Here is a 13852-nt window from a genome sequence, read left to right on the forward strand (position 1 = left end):
AAAAATACCTTGGTTCAAAATTCTGTGTTCCATTTTGATATAAGGTATTTTATGCAGCCAAACTACATTTCAGTTTTCCAGTGGGGCTAATAGGGATAATACTATTTCTTAGAGTTGTAAAATTTAAGGAATAATGTATTCAAGTATGCTCCAGTATTATTTTATTTTCCTCTTTAATGGGTGGGTAATTTCTCATGTGTCTAAAGGTTTCATGTGGATAACAAAAGAGCTGAGAATGGGTTGCCAAAGGAATATATAGCTTCTTTCTCCATAAGAATAAGTAAAATACATAATAACTCTTTGGATTATTAGAATATTATGTGTGGGTACTTTGGAATAATTCTTAGAATCAGGAGGTCTAGCTGTTTTGCAAATACCATTTTTTTTTTCTAGGGCAAGTAGAAGTCTTGCCCTTGCAGATAATCATCTAATGTCTCAGCAGCTCTTCAGGGTGTTTGTTTTTAGACAAAAAAATCCAGCAGGTGGCGCCTCCATCATAATATTTACACAGTAACGATTTGAAGTGAGAAAGAAAACAGAAAATTATCACATAGCCAGAAGATGGTGCTAGATGACCAGTCTTTAAAAAACAACGTCTGCATTTCAAATAGGCAACTTCAATTTTACCGAACCTCAGAATTTATAATAAGGGTATTGTTGACACCATTGTTTGGGATTCTTCAGTAACTTCAGGAGCTTTAAATTTAAACTTCCAGTGTATTGCTTGTACAGTAAAAGAATCTGACCAGCACATGAAAGAAAGAAATGCTTTCTGCCTGTACTTTTTATCACTCACAGCCTTTACAAAGAAAGATTATATTTAAAATGTTTTATTTTGCTGTCCCTCTATCCTCATATGTTTCATGATTATACTTCTAAAAAATATATAAGCACTACTCACCTCAAATTCCTTGCTCCTTTCCTTTTATTCTTTCTCTAAGATTCTTTCAAGAAGATGAGATATTAAATTAACATCTAGAAACCCACAGATACAGTTTCTGATGTATCCAAATAAGAAAAAAGAAATGTGTAGGGGCGCTTTGGTGGCTCAGTCGGTTGGGCGTCTGACTTCAGCTCAGGTCATGATCTCCTGGTTCCTGAGTTTGAGCCCCTTGTTGGGCTCTGTGTTGATAGCTCAGAGCCTGGAGCCCGCTTCAGATTCTGTGTCTCCCTCTCTCCCTCTCTCTTCGCCCCTCCCCCACTCTCCCCGCGCTCTCTCTCTCAAAACTAAACATCAAAAAACTTTTGAAAAAAAGAAAAAAGAAATGTGTTGAAACGCTTCTTTTGCTGTACTTTGTGGACTTAAAAATATTTATTTATTTATTTATTTATTTATTTATTTATTTATTGTGCTTTGTGGACTTTCAAAAACTACTGTTTAGTTTTAGTATCTTTGTACATTCAGTATTCAAGCCTTTCATCTTGCAAAATAATAGGAAATTAAAATTAAACTGCTTTGTAACTTTGTTTTATAAAACCAAGCAAAATTGTATTAGCAAAAATTATTTTCTAAAAATTGTTGCAGGTTGATTTGGCATTCCAAACACTTCCCAGTTAAATATCTCCTAAAGCATCTATTTCTTTCTCACCAGCCACCCCATCTCCTTCATCATCTAGTCTTCGCTACTGGACCATCACGGTAGCCTGCCAATAGTTGACTTTCCTTCCTTCTTGCTTTCCCTCCATGTGTTTTCTCTCGCAGGATCAGAGCCATATTTTATAAGTGCAAATTTGGTTATTTCATTCCTGTTCTTAAAACCCCTCAATAACCTCCCATGGCTTCTAAATACCCAAACAAACCTTAACCACACCCAAAAAGCACTTCTCCAGGTGTACTCATACCATTCTTTCTAATCATTTTCTACACACTTGCTACACCACCTTCCTCAGACTCTCTGCTCCCTCCTCCTAGAAGTCTGGTACAAGTCTTCTTTCAGTCAGGAAAGCTGTTCTCCCATGTCTCCACCTCTGTGTCTCATACGTGTTCTTCGGATCGAACTCAAACATCACCTTTTCCAGGAAGCCCGATCTATCACCGAGGTTTAGATCAAGGCTCTATACTATGTGCTCACACAGCACTGAGTGCCTCTCCTTAATGGCACTCCCCTCTGTAACTGGACATGATTTATGGCGGACATATCAATCAATGTCTTTTTTTGCCCTAACTCACATAAGCCTCATGAAGACAGAGGAGTGTTTGCTTTTCTCACTATTGTATTTCCAGAGTAAGAGTGTCACGCTTGACATGTGGGAAGCTCTCTATCAATTTTAGTAGATTGATAGAGTGAATGATCAACGATAAAAATCAGAGGCTTCTGAAAAGTCCAGAGTATTTTCCATTGGTGAGATGTTTACCCTTAAGAGAATGTCAGGATGCTGGTGATAGCTGTCATCAGATATCTACAAGGCTGTCATGTGGAGGAGGGGCTCCAAAGAGCTGATCTAAAACCAACAGCTTACAGGAGAAATTAAATCCAAGATTTTAAAAACACAGTATCTGAAAATAGAGTAAATTTCTGTAGTAGGTAAGGAACTGCCTGCATCCTAAGTTCGTAGTTTCTTGGTGGGGAGAAGAAAAGGGAATTACAAGACCAACAGGGCAGTTAGGTGGCTTTTGAAGTCTCTTTGAGCTTTGGGATTCTATGGAAGTATGATTTGTTATAAAAAAAAAAAAAGATCTGTCTTTCTTTCCCATGCTGGTTGCATTCTGAGGCCAATGATGAATGAGGTGGGGATTAGAGTTCTCCTTAGAGTTTTGGGGATTAAGTTTCATTATGTTTAGGACTTTAAAGAATGGTGATTGCCTAGCATGATCTGTACCATTAATTTCAGCTTAAACTCTTATTTCCAACCCCTTCTTGGGATACACTTGAAACAGGATATACCTAGAACTTGTTTCCGATGTACTACTTTCTCTGATAACTGAAATCATCTATTTCAAACTACATTTTTGATCTTTTTACTGAATCACTGATAATATTTGCTTTCAGGGGGTGGGACACATTCTGTACTTCAAGTACATTAATCTTCTTAATTTCATCTGTGAACATAAGTAGTTAATGAGCTCTTTGTACCATGAATCTATTTTTAGTCTACTGGAGGAAAAAGGTTCAAGATCTTTACACTTAATATACTAAATCATCACTTTGCTGCCTACCCAGATTTTAGATCAAACTACAAACAAAAATATTAATTCATCCTCAAGCCTCATAATACATAAATTAAGTAGTTCTTAACATTTTTTTTTGGTAGATGGCACATGAAACCTGCATTTATATAGTTTTTTCAGTCAAGTGAACTCCAGCTGTACTAAGACACACATTACCTCATTGTTTAATCAAAATGAGGAAGCAATCTCAAAGTTGATTAATAGGATAAAGGTTAAATAAACTACATAAAGTGGGCCACATGAGGCCTTTTAAAAGAATGAGGTAGTGTAATAAGTACTGATATGGAAATATGTCCATGATATATTGTGAGGAGAAAATATCAAGTAGCAGAGAGTATGTACAGTGTGGGCATACTAAAAAAAAAAAAGTAATGTATGTAAATGCATCAAAAGAGGTCACAAAGGTTTTGTCCCAATTGGCAACAGTGGTTATCCCTGGGCAGAGGGATTGCATACTGGGATGGCCAAAAAGATAAGAGGTCAGAAACTCCCTTTATATATATATATTTTTTTTTTTAAAAGTACCTTTTATTTATTTTGAGAGAGAGAGAGAGAGAGAGAGAGAGAGAGAGAGAGAGAGAGAGAGAGAGAGAATAAGCAGGGGAGTGGCAGAGAGAGAGGGTGATAGAGAGAATCACAAGTAGGCTCCAGCTATCAGCATGGAACCTGATGTAGGGCTCAATCCCATAAACCATGAGATCATGACCTGAGCTGAAATCAAGAGTCAGAAGCTTAACCAACTGAGCCATTCAGACGCTCCTTTGTTTTTACATGTTTGATATACTTTGTAAGGTGGATCGTATTTTTCCCACATGCATTTACCTTAAAAAAAAAAAAAACTAAGAAGGATGCAAAATAATACAATCTAATGTTAGCTTTCTTCTATAAGAACAAAGAGGAGGAAATGAATCATAGCCAAAGAGACATAGAAGATTTTCATTTCCAGTGTGCACTGTTCAAATTCAGAGTTGTGTTGGGAGAAGAATAATAATGAAATCATACATAGAGATCAGACTATACAAACATACACTTCTGAATCATCCTTGCTCTTGTGTCTGCCAGCTCAAGAAGAAGTTCTAGACTTCTGAAAAGTCTCTTTCCACCTAAACTTTTTGAAAATCTTTTTTTAAAGTTTATTTACTTATTAAATAAATAAACTAAAGTTTATTTAAATAATATTTAAAGTTATTTAAATAAATATTAAACTAAAGTTTATTTTTTTTAAGTTTATTTATTTATTCGGAGAGAGAGAGAGAGAGAGAGAGAGAGAGAGAGAGAGAGAGAATGAGCAGGTGAGGGGCAGAGAGAGAGAGGGAGAGAATCCCAAGAAGGCTCTGTGCTGTAAGCGCAGAGCCCAGCGTGGGGCTTGATCCCACGAACTGGGAGATCATGACCTGAGCCAAAATCAGGAGTCAGACACTGAACTGACCGAGCCATCCAGGAGCCCCATCCACCTAACATTTTTATGGGCTCGGGGATTTCCTAGCACACCATCTCACCATGTTTTTGTCCTGTCATTTAGCCCACTGCATTTTCTCTACACAGATTGCTGTTGCTTTGCCGGGCGTGGGGGGCTGTGGCAGGAATGTGAGAACTCTTTACTATGTGTCCTGGTTTCTCTCAGGCTTGAGCAGGCAAAAGGGAGACACAGACAGTACAAATGCATACACAGAAGAACGAACAAAGGGCATTTCTAGGAGTGGTAAAAAGGCCAACTTAAGTGAGAAATTTGTGTTGGAAAGGAATGGAATGAGATGTAAAAGAAATAGTTCTGTTATACAAGGTAGCTATGCTTACAGTCACAATCAAGTGAAATATAGGTGACTCGGTAGGGTTGTGTGCAGCAAACAGAAATTAAGTATATTCAGTGGAAAGGAATTTAATACAAGATATTAAGTACTTTCACAGTTGTTGGAAGGGCTGAAAGAACAGTTTCTGGGCCAGACTTTCTGGACTGGTTTCTGGAATAATTCAGAGCTGATCCACAAGGGAAGCTCTTATCTCTGAAGCAGCCACACTGCTACATGCTGTCACAACTGCCTCCCACCCTGGAGAAAGAGCAGCTGAAGCTGTGATCCAGATGTTAGGAAGTTAGACTAGGAAGTCACTTGGTGTTTTCATGCCCACAGTAGTGGAGCAAGGGCATGAGCGCAGCTGCAGGAAAGTCTCACATTTCTATATCACCAGCAACAACAGCCAAGAGAGGTAGGGAAACGGTCACCTCTGCATTCTGCCTTCCAAATCTCTCTCAAGTACTGGTGGCACATAATCTGCATCCAGAATGCTAGCTGCAAGAATATTGGGAGATCTAGATGATAGCTTTCCAGACCCTACGAATCAAAGAAGAGTAGAATGGGGGTTGACAGGCAAAGTATCCTCCATACATAGAGAACTTCCAGGTAGAAGACTCTCACTGATAGTATCACCATCCAGATAAAATAGCTGCTAATATTCAGTTACATATCTATTATTTTTTCCATCTGTGTTAGTCCATCTACTTATCTCTCTAACCAAATATCTATTTCATCTATTCAATTGGAAGTAGTTATTTCCAATTGGAAGTATTTCCAATTGGAAGCTTGTTGAGCAGACCTTCCTACCCTTCTTCGGTACCTCAATCCATTCACGTTTTTCTGGCCAACAAACCTTATCACCTCCAACCCTAGTACCCTGAAGTCTAACTTATAGGTTATAGGAACCAAAAAGTTCCTTTTTTCCCTAATCATTATTCACCTCAGTTTTTGTCAGTGGTATCTGATATGTGACAACTCCTGATAATGTGATGTGTGTTTGTGTATCATAGAATAGGACATACTTTGCAACCTGTGTTTTTCATGTATAAATATGGAGCAAGAGAGAGAGAGAGAGAGAGAGAGAGAGAGAGAGAGAGAGAGAAGAAAGAGAGAGAAAGGAGTGGGGAGAGAGAGAAGGGTATACTACGAAGAATTGGCTCATGTGATTATGGAAACTGAGAATTTCCTAGATCTGTGATCTGTAAGCTATAGACTCAGAAGAGTTGGTGGTATAATTCAGTCCTAGTCTGAAGGCCTAAGAACTAGGGGCCAATGGTTTAAATCCCAGTCTGAGGACCAGCAAAGATGAAATGAGATATCCCAAACTCAAGCAGGCAGCAGGAAACAAAAAGGGGTCAATTCCTTCTTCCTTCACTTTTTGTTCTATCCAGTCCTTCAATAGATTGGATGATGCCCATCCTCACTGAAGAGCCTGATCTACTTGACTGAGTCCCCTTATTCAAGTGCTGCCTTCATCTGAAAACACCCTCATAGACACATCTGGAAATATTGTTGAGATATTCCTATTAGTTATTGGACTGACGAAAATCTAGAACTTCAAGGTAATGATATGAATTGCTTGATGAATATTGCCACTATTAAGATCACATGTTGTTTTCATTTTCTTATGTACTTTCCCCCACTATTTAAAGAAGCATTTCTCAACAGTCAGTCCTCATGTTATAGGGACTTTTTAACAGTCTTTTACTCCTGCCCCTTTCCGTGCTCCTCACAGGACAAGATTTTTGTCCTCTTTTTTGTGGCTTTGTCCTCTTTCTGTCTTCCTCCTGTTTGGCATTTTTGATGGCCTGAAGTATCATTGGTTTTATGGGAATTACTAGCACATATGAAACAGTATATTAGAAGATAGCAATTAAAAAAGCTTTAGCATCAGACAAACTTGGGTTTGAAGTCCAGCTCCATCTGTTATTAGTTGCCTAATCCTGGGAAAATCTCTTTGAACTTTATTTTGTTATTTGTAAGGATTTTTACAGAGATAATATATAAAAGCAAGGTGTTTAGCACATAGGAAATTAACATTACGAAGACAAATTGTCAATATGATTAGTACCCATTTTCTGCAGTCTGATGAATAAAACAATAATGAAAGCTTTTCCTGTACATTGTTATACTATTACTATTTTCCATCTTAAGCAATTGCTGTCACAATGCTGAGCTGTTTTTTTAAATAAAGATTTATAAAACGTAGTTATTTGAGATGAAATAAGGCTGGTGATTCAGGTTGAGGATTGTTTTCTGGAGTAGATGATACCAAGAAAAGTAAAGCTTCACAGAGAAGTTTCTATTGTGTGGTGATGATTTCAGCCCGACCTATTCTATTCACAGAGACAATGGCAAAGTGTGTTATGTGGGCACGGCTATTGACTGAGGACTGTGTGTGCTGCGATAAATTCTGTTTTAGATGTCTATCCTAAAGCCTTCTATTTTAGCAGAGATCCCAGCAAGTCAGCAGCATTTTTTTTTTTCTTGTGGTGCAGTCAGAATAGTTTTCAGCTGAGTCCCTCTTTCTTCTTTAACATTTATCACTGTGGGTTCCTCGGGGTTGTGCAGCCCATACGAAACAAGGTTTACATCCGCCTTTGGCTCATTTCTCTCCACATGCAGCATTCACCCCATAATGGGCTGCGCTGTGCTCCAGCATCCTGCAGAAAAAGCGCTGGTGTGATTCATCTCCTTCCTGTGGATGTCTCAGCTGCTTTGTCACCCCTGCCTTACATTGCAGCCCAAGAATGATGAGAGGAAACAAGAGCAGAGATGTTGCTTATAGTACCTGAAGATGATTTCTCAGGGGAGAGTAACCAAAGGGCTCCTCCTGTAAGCAGCAGATTGCAATTTTAGACTGCATACTGCACTTTGCAAAGGAATGAATACTAACTAACCCTTTTGAATAAAACTTGAATTCTGTTTCCAAACTTCTGACTTTTTTTCCTGGTTACTTTTTGAGAAAAGGGTGGAAAGAACAAGGATAGCGCATACACCACCATGTTTTTCTCTACTCCTGCTCAGGGCTAGGGTGGTTGCACATCCAAATGTGTCTCTTCCTTTCTTGCTAAAGGGATTCCAAATGGGTCTGTAGGGTGCCCAGTATCGTGATATTTTTTTGTCTGGGAGTTGGAGGCCAATGAGATGTAAGGCAATCCCAGTGGGGGATATCCTAGAAATAATTTGCCTTCCTGGGAAAAGCATGTAAGCGGAAACCTGTTTTGTCCATGCTTCTTTCTTCTTTTTATGTCAGTGTCGAAATATGTTTTTTTTAATTAATTTTAATTAACAATGTAGATAACTAGCATTGATATATTAGTACAATACAGTATTTCAACAATTCTGTATGTTACTTAGTGCTCATCAAGCTAAGTGTACTCTTCATCTCCTTCACCTATTTCAACCATTTCCCATAGCCACCTGCCCCCTGGTAACCTGTTTGCTATAGCTAAGAGTTTATTTTTTGGTTTGTCTCTCTTTTTTTCCATTGTTCATTTGTTTTGTGTCTTAAATTCCACAGAAGAGTGAAATCATGTAGTGTTTATCTTTCTTTGACTGCTTATTTCACTTAGAATTATATACTGTAAGTCAATCCATGCAATTGCAAACATGGCAAGATTTTATTGCTTTTTATGGTTGAATAATATTCCAGTGTGTGTGTGTGTGTGTGTGTGTGTGTGTGTGTGTGTGTGTGTACCCATGTACCACATATATCACCTCTTCTTTATCCATTCATCTATCGATGGGTACTTGGGCTGTTTCCATAATTTGGCTATAGCAAATAAAGCTCCAATAAACATAGGGTTACACATATCCCTTCGAATTTGTGTTTTTGTATTCTTTGGGTAAATACTCAGTAGTGCAATTACTGGATCTTAGGGTAGTTCTATTTTTAACTTTTTGAGGAAACTCCACCCTGTTTTCCAAGTGACTTTACCAGTTTACATTCCCAAACAGTGAACGGGGGTTCTTTTTTCTCCACATCCTCACCAACACTTCATTTCATAGGTTTTTGATTTTAGCTATTCTGACAGGTGTGAGGTGGTATATCATAGTGGTTTTGATTTGCACTTCCCTGACGATGAATGATGTTGAGTGATGTTTCATGTGTCTTTTGGCCATCTGTATGTCTTCTTTGGAGAAATGTTTGTTCATTTCCCTATTTTTTAAATGGGATTATTTGAGGTTTTGGGTATTGCGTTTTATAAGTTCTTTATATATTTTGGATACTAACCCTTTATCTGATATGTCATTTGCAAATATCTTCTCCCATTTCTTAGGTTTCCTTTTAGTTGTGTTGGTTTTTCCTTTGCTGTGCAGAAGCTTTTTATTTTGATGTAGTCCCAATAGTTTATTTTTTTCCTTTTGTTTCTCTTGCCTCAGGAAACATTATCTAGAAAGATGTTGTTATGACCAATGTCAGAGAAATGCCTGCCTGTGCTCTCTTCTAGGATTTTTATGGTTTTGGGTCTCACATTTAGGTCCTCAATCCATTTTCAGTTTATTTTTGTGTATAGTGTAAAAAAGTGGTATTTCACTCTTTTGCGTGTAGTTGTCCAGTTATCCCAACCCATTTGTTGAAGAGACTGTCTTTTTCTCATTGAATTTTCTTTTCTCCTTTGTTGAAGATTAGTTGGCCATATATTGTGGGTTTATTTCTGGGCTTTCTACTCTGTTCCACTGATATATGTGTCTCTTTTTGTGTCAGTACTATATGGTTTTGATTACTACAGATTTGTAATATAACTTGAAGTCTGGAATTGTGATACCTCCAGTTTTGTTTTTGTTTTTCAAGATTATGTTCGTTATTCTGGGTCTTTATTGGTTCCATACAAATTTTAGGATTGTTTATTCCTGTTCTGTGAAAATGTTGTTGGTATTTTGATAGGGATTGCATTAAATATGTAGATTGCTTTGGATAGTATAGACATTTTACCAATATTTGTTCTTCTAATCCATTAGCATGGTAAATCTTTCCATTTCTTTGTGTTGTCTTCAATTTCTTTCATCAGTGTTTTATAGTTTTCAAAGTACAAGTTCACCTCCTTGATTAAGTTTATGTCTGTGTTTTATTCTTTTTGGTGCAATGGGATTTTTGTAAATGGGATTGTTTTCTTTTTTTAATTAAAAAAATCTTTATTTATTATTTTTGAGAGAAAGAGAGACAGAGTGCAAACAGGGGAGGGGCAGAAAGAGGGAGACACAGAATCTGAAGCAGGCTCCAGGCACTGAGCTGTCAGCACAGAGCCCAACATGGGGCTCAAACTCACGGAATGTGAGCTCATGACCTGAGCTAAACTTGGATGCGTAACCAACTGAGCCACCCAGGTGCCCCTAAATGGGATTGTTTTCTTAATTTCACTTTTTGTTGCTTCATTTTTAGTGTATAGAAATACAACAGATTTCTGTACATTGATTCTGTATCCTGTGACCTTACTGAATTCATTTATCAGTTCTAGTAGTTTTTTGGTGGAGTCTTGAGGGTTTTCTACATATAGTGTTATGTCATCTACAAATAGTAAAAGTTTTACTTGTTTACCAATTTGGATGACTTTTGTTCCTTTGTCTTGTCTGATTGCCATGGCTAAGATTTCCAGTGCTATGTTGAATAAAAGTGGTGAGAGTGGACATCCGTGCCTTGTTCCTGACTTTGCAGGAAAAGCTGTCATTTTTCTCATGGTGTCTGATGTTAGTTGTGAGTTTTTCATGAAGGCATTACACACAGCTGTTTCTTCTAAACATACTTTATTGAGGATTTTTATCATGAATAGATTTATACTCTGTCAAATGCTTTTTCTGTTATCTTTTGAAATGATGATATGGCTTTTATCCTTTCTCTTATTGATGTGATGTCTCATGTTGATTGCTTTGCAAATATTGAATTACTCTTGCTTCTCAAGAATAAATCCCACTTGATCACTGTGAATGATTTTTTTTAATGTATTGTTGGATTTGGTTTGCTAATACTTTGTTGGGAATTTTTGCATCTATGTTTATCAGAGATGTGGCCCTGTAGTTCTCTGTTTTTTATTTTTTATATTTTTAAGTTTATATATTTATTTTGAGTGAGAGAGAGAGCGTGTGTGAGCAAGGAAAGGGCAGAGAGAGGGAGAGGGAGAATCCCAAGCAGGGTCCCTGCTGTCAGTGCAGAGCCTGATTCGGGGCTCATTCTCACAAACTGTGAGATCAGGACCTGAACTGAGATCAAGAGTTGGGAGCTTAACGTACTGGGCCACCCAGGTGCCCCTGTAGTTCTCTTTGTATGTGGTGTCTTTATCTGGTCTTGGTATCAAGTTAGTGCTGGTCTCATAAAATAACTTTGGAAGTTTTGTTTCCTCTTTTATTTTTCAAAAAAGTTTGAGAAGAATAGTTATTAACTCTTCTTTAAATATTTGGTAGAATTCGCCTATGAAGCCATCTTGTGCTAGACTTTTGTTTGTTGTGAGTTTGTTGATTTCTGATTCAATTTCATTGCTGATTTCAGTCTGTTCAAATTTTCTATTCCTGCTTCAGTTTTGGTAGGATATATGTTTCTAGGTATTTTCCATTTCTTCTAGGTTGTTCAAATTTTTGGCAAATAATCTTTCATAATATTCTTTAACAATTGTTTGCATTTCTGTGGTGTTGGTTGTTATTTCTCCTCTTTCATTTCTAATTTTGTTTATTTGAGTCCTCTGCCTCTTTTATGAGTCTGGCTACAGGTTTATCAATATTGTTGATCTTTTTAAAGAACCAGTTCCTGGTTTCATTGATGTGTTGTACTGGTTTGTTGTTGCTATTGTTGTTGTTGTTGTTGTTGTTGTTGTAGCTATGTTTTTAGTTCCTATATCATTTATTTCTACTGTTTTGGGGTTTTGTTTGTCCTCTTTTCCTAGCTGCTTTAGGTAAGGTTAGGTTGTTTATTTGAGATTTTTCTTGCTTCTTGAGGTAGGACTGTGTTGCTATAAATTTCTCTCTTAGAATTATTGTTGCCATATCCTGAAGTTCTTGGACTGTTGTGTTTTCATTTGCATTTGTTTCCATATATTTTTTAACTTGTTCTTTGAGTTGTTGAATGACCAATTCATTGTTTAGTAGCATGTTATTTAATCTCCATGTATTTGTGCCTTTTCCATATTTTTTTTCTTGTGGTTGATTTCTAGTTTCACAGCACTGTTGTCAGAAAAAAAATTATGATATGTTTTCAGTCTTTTTGAATTTGTTGAGACTTGTTTTGTGGTATAATATGTGGTATATTCTGGAGACTGTTTCATGTACACTTGAAAAGAAATTGTATTCTTCTGCATTAGGATGGAATGTTCTGAACATATCTGTGAAATCCATCTGGTCCAGTGTGTCATTCAAAGCCACTGTTTCCTTGTTGATTTTCTATTTGAATGATCTGTCCATTGATGTAAGTGGGGTGTTAAAGTCCCCTACAGTTATTGTATTACTATTGGTTAGTTCCTTTATGTTTTTTATTCTGTTTTATGTATTTGGGTGGTCTCACATTGGGTGCATAAATATTCATAATTTTTATATCTTCTTGTTGGATTGTCCCCTTTATTATTATATAGTGTCCTTTATCTCTGATCCCAGTCTTTGTATTAAAGTCTATTTTGTGTGATATAAGTATTGCTATTCTGGCTTTCTTTTGATATCTGTCTGCAAAATAAATGTTTTTCCATCTCATCACTTTCAATCTACATGGGTCTTTAGGTGTGAGTCTCTTATAGGCAGCATTTAGATGGTTCTTGTTTTTTTTAATCCATTCCATCACCCTTTGTCTTTTAATTGGAGCATTTAGTCCATTGATATTCAAAGTAACCATTGACAGGTATGTATTTATTGCCATTTTGTTACCCGTTTTGTGTTGTGTTTGTAGTTCTGTTACTTTCTTCCCTTGCTCTCTTCTCCCATGATACATTGGCTTCCTTTAGTGATATAGTTGCATTTTTTTTTCTCTTTATTTTTTTGCATATCTATTACTGGATTTTGATTTGTGGTTAACATTAAGTTTGTATGTAACATCTTCTCTATATAGCAGTCTACCTGGAGTTGATGGTTGCTTACTCCTCTCCTTGCCACATTTTAGGTATATGGTGTCATACTTTATATCATTTTATTTTGTGAGTCCCTTGACTAATTTTTTTTTATATATGAAATTTATTGACAAATTGGTTTCCATACAACACCCAGTGCTCATCCCAAAAGGTGCCCTCCTCAATACCCATCACCCACCCTCTCCTCCCTCCCACCCCCCATCAACCCTCAGTTTGTTCTCAGTTTTTAACAGTCTCTTATGCTTTGGCTCTCTCCCACTCTAACCTCTTTTTTTTTTTCCTTCCCCTCCCCCATGGGTTCCTGTTAAGTTTCTTAGGATCCACTTAAGAGTGAAACCATATGGTATCTGTCTTTCTCTGTATGGCTTATTTCACTTAGCATCACACTCTCCAGTTCCATCCACGTTGCTACAAAAGGCCCTATTTCATTTTTTCTCATTGCCACATAGTATTCCATTGTGTATATAAACCACAATTTCTTTATCCATTCATCAGTTGATGGACATTTAGGCTCCTTCCATAATTTGGCTATTGTTGAGAGTGCTGCTATGAACATTGGGGTACAAGTGGCCCTATGCATCAGTAATCCTGTATCCCTTGGATAAATTCCTAGCAGTGCTATTGCTGGGTCATAGGGTAGGTCTATTTTTAATTTTCTGAGGAACCTCCACACTGCTTTCCAGAGCGGCTGCACCAATTTGCATTCCCACCAACAGTGCAAGAGGGTTCCCGTTTCTCCACATCCTCTCCAGCATCTATAGTCTCCTGATTTGTTCATTTTGGCCACTCTGACTGGCGTGAGGTGATACCTGAGTGTGGTTTTGATTTGTATTTCCCTGATAAGG

Source organism: Felis catus, chromosome D1 (genome assembly GCF_018350175.1).
Source record: "Felis catus isolate Fca126 chromosome D1, F.catus_Fca126_mat1.0, whole genome shotgun sequence".
In the NCBI taxonomy this organism is placed as follows: Eukaryota; Metazoa; Chordata; class Mammalia; order Carnivora; family Felidae; genus Felis; species Felis catus.